This window comes from Taudactylus pleione, unplaced genomic scaffold (genome assembly GCF_031769625.1).
Source record: "Taudactylus pleione unplaced genomic scaffold, aTauple2 ptg000040l, whole genome shotgun sequence".
NCBI lineage: Eukaryota > Metazoa > Chordata > Amphibia > Anura > Myobatrachidae > Taudactylus > Taudactylus pleione.
Window position 1 is genome coordinate 27,030,664 of NW_028284442.1, and position 4,007 is coordinate 27,034,670.

Below are 4,007 nucleotides of genomic sequence, written 5' to 3' on the forward strand. Positions count from 1 at the left end.
CGATCACACTGTCATCGCAGAAACCACGCAGACCCATCGCAGAGTGATTGACAGGAAGTGACCATTTGGGGGTGTTGACGGGGGGTGGTCGGGGAAACGCAGGTGTGTCAGTGCATTTGTATGCCATTACAGGGGTGTGCATAATTTAGCCATTGCGATGCCATACGCAGCTTGAGATTTCACTGCGTGCGATGAGGTTAGCAAATTCTGAGTAAGGTCAGACCTCTCGTAATTGTGTGTGAGGCTCCGATGGTACCCGATGTTACCGATGGTTTTGCAGAAGTATTACGGATGTGGGTAAGGGGAAGTGGGCATACTTATGTTGGGCTGCGATTGCATTGCAATTGCAAACATTAGCATATTTCCATGGTGAGTCTGCATGCGTAATCGCAGCTGCAATCGCAATAGCGATCCGGAATGAATCAGGCCCCAGCGCCCCTGTCCAAGCTGTAAAGAACAGGACCATAACTAAGGGTGGGCGAGCGGTGCCACAGCCCATGGTACAGTGCCTAAGTGGCAGCACCATCGCTGTCCCCATGTCACCTGTATTTGACATGCAGGTGGGCTGGAATGGCACCCTGCAGCCTAAGCATCCTTAGCATGCTGTGGGTGCTAAGCTTCTCACTAGTTCCGGTGGTAAGGTGGCGCAGAGCTGCCATAGCATCCTTAGGATGTTCTGGGTGCTCTCAACTTTTAACCTGGTCCAGTGCCTTTGTCTGTGACCAGTGACGTAGCATGCTCAGGAGGCACAAGGTGCATAACAGCCCTGCTTTGACCCTGGTAAAGAAGCAGCACCAAAGCCTGTCGCTGTCAAGGCCATCACTCACAGATGGTCCGGCATTCTTTGGGTGATAAACTGTACTATCTTTATGCCAAACTTACCTTATAGAATTAAGACCATGGGTTGGTGGTGATTGAATGTAATGTATTTTGCAAAATGTAGATGAGCTTGGAAGGTATTTTTTCTTTGTGAGAAATTACTTCTGTCTTGCCACCCTAATTCATAACCCAGACATGTGCAAAATACAGGATATTGTTTTACATGCAGAGTGTGACCACCTCCTGCCAGGGATTCCTACTGATACTTTCATACTGCTGTAAGCCTCTTGGTAACCTCCCTGGTGAGTCTTCTCCTACTCCTGTCATCAATTTTGGAGGGAGTGATACCCTTCAACAGTGACATCCCGTAGATGTTTTGAAATCTCCTTGTGGACCATGGCTATTCCAGTAGGATGCAAACAAGAAAACTGCAGGGAAATCCTATAGGAACGGCTGATTTTTATTTATGGTAACTCACATTGCTGGCAGGTGTATGCTAATCACTTCTGAACATGATTTTTAAGTGTGGCTCTTCTTAATACAAGGTGATCAGAATAATTCCCTTAATCAAGCATCAAATCTGTGTAAATTACTAATTATAACTATCTAAGCCATTTGAAAAAAAAAAGGCTTCCAGAAAACTTTCAAAACCCCAAAATAGAATCTGCCATTGCCATGTTAGTAAGAGAATAAGACAGGCTGACTACCCTTTTTCTGCTGATTGTGAAACACTGCACCCACTTATTTTCTACACTACACTTCACTTCCTGCTTAGGGCAGAAGTGAGCACCAGAGTTCAGAAGGGAGCTCATTAAGCTTACTGTTGACAGCACGGGCAGGGCCGGATTAAGGCTTGTGGGGGCCCCAGGGCAACTAAGTTGCGGGGGCCCCCTTCAAGCCACACAGAGCCGAGCCCAGCCATGCCCCCAGTAGCAGTCCCCCCTCAACAGTAGTCCCCCCAGGAGTACCCCTAGTAGTAATCACCCTCTATGCTGTGTCCCCCAGCAGTGGTCGCAGCAGTGTGCATTGCCCCCAGTAGTATCCCCAGCAGTGCCCCTAGTAGTACCCCCAGCAGTGTCCCTAGTAATAGTCCAATCCCCCCCAGCAGTGCCCCTAGTAGTACCCCCAGAAGTCCCTAGTAGTAGTCCTCCCCCCCCAGCAGTGCCCCTAGTAGTACCCCCATAAGTCCCTAGTAGTAGTCCTTCCCCCCCACAGCAGTGCCCCTAGTAGTAGTCATCCTTTCCCCCCCAGCAGTGCCCCTAGTAGTAGTCATCCTTCCCCCCCCACAGCAGTGCCCCTAGTAGTACTTTCCCCCACACAGCAGTGCCCCTAGTAGTATTTCCCCCCCTCCCACAGCAGTGCCCCTAGTAGTACTTCCCCCCCCACAGCATTGCCCCTAGTAGTACTTCCCCCCCAGCAGTGCCCCTAGTAGTGCTTCCCCCTCCCACAGCAGTGCCCCTAGTAGTACTTCCCCCCCACACAGCAGTGCCCCTAGTAGTAGTCCAAATGCAGCAGTGCCCTTAGCAGTAGTTGTCCCCACCCCCAGACACACACACTGAAAAAAAAAAAAATTCTCCACTTACCTTAAGCCCCGCTCCGGCATCTGCTCTTCCGTCCGGCGTCCTCCCAGGCCGGCCCACTCTGCATGATGGGAGAGACGTCAATGTCTCTCCCATCAGCCACTGCGGGAGCCGGAGGCTCCGGCAGTGGGCCGCAGCGCAGCAGCCGATGAGAGTCTGTGTGACTCTCATCGGCTATTAAAACAAACACACAGCTGCCGGCGCCGGCGGCTGTGTGTTTGTGCTCTGTAGTGCGGACGGCACTTATGTGCCGTCCACTCTACCGCCCTGCCCCAAGCTGATGCAGCAGCACTGACTGTGCTGCTGCATGCAGTAGTGTGGGGGCCCTCTGTGTGTGGGGACCCAGGGACGACCGCCCCTGTCGCCCCTCCCTTAATCCGGCCCTGAGCATGGTGACATCTACCCAAGGCCCTGGTCATTCGGGATGCAGTTACAAAGTCTACGGTCACTAGTCGGCAGTGATGATGTAGACAGGAGAAAGTCAAACGGCGGGATCCCGAAACAGTGCTACTTTAAATAAGCATTTTAAATGACTGGTCTGTATAATAATTTAAGCATGATCCTAAAGCAGCATGTTTAAAGTTATAAAGTAGTATTTTAACCATGTCGGGATCCCGGTACCAGCTTTCTCTTGTCTACATAGTCACCATTGACATAGTGACTGTAGATTTCTCATATCATGTATTCAAGTCATTCTTCCCCAGTTGCTGGCCCCGATGCAGCCAATGTCCCATTAGGTATGGCACTGTTATACGGGTCCACCATGGTGTCAGGGAATTCCTCACTGGTCCTCAGATCTAGATGCTGAGTCTCCTACCTTATGTGACAATACTGAGGTGCACAACATTTTTATATATGGTGAACATGCACTAATGGTGTCGTGATGCTGAAGAGATGGCTGGAGCCAGTGACCGTGCTAGGAAGAGAATTAAACTAAGTACTACATGGAAAGGGTGAACTGGGTTGGACCTCTAGTGCAGTGGATCTCAACTTCAGCCCTCAAGTACCCCCAAAAGGTCATGTATTCAGGATTTCTATAGGTGGAAACAGGTGGGATGATTACTGACCCAGCAAAATAGATTAACTCACCTGTGCATGATTAAAAAAAATCCAGAAAACGTTTCCTTCTGGGGCTGCTTGAGGACAAGAGAACCACTGCTCTATGTGTCTTCCTAGGTTACAACTAACTGTCAGCTCAGTTTCGGGCAACCAAGACTGTACAGACTTTGTGGAACTAAATATCTAAGCAGGTCCTGGAAGGGCATGCTGTAACATGCAGCTTTATAATACCAGGAGATCTACCTATTGCCAGTACAATTAGCACAGCTGACACTTTTTCCTGATTTCACACAGTGCCATGTTTGGAGGAGTTGACCCTGGAAGTGGAACTGTTTTTATATGGTGGAATTATGTGTCCAGAAGTTGCAGATAGCACTTCTACTGTTCTGCATGCTGGGTGTAAGTCTGACTACTTTACCATGCTATATGAAGTAGAAGTTGTAATGTAAATTATTTTACAGTGCATAACTAGAAAATTAGTTTATAATGGAGCCATGCATGGTTGCCAGTACCTCAGATTTGAAAGATTTGTTGCTAAAAAAAATAATA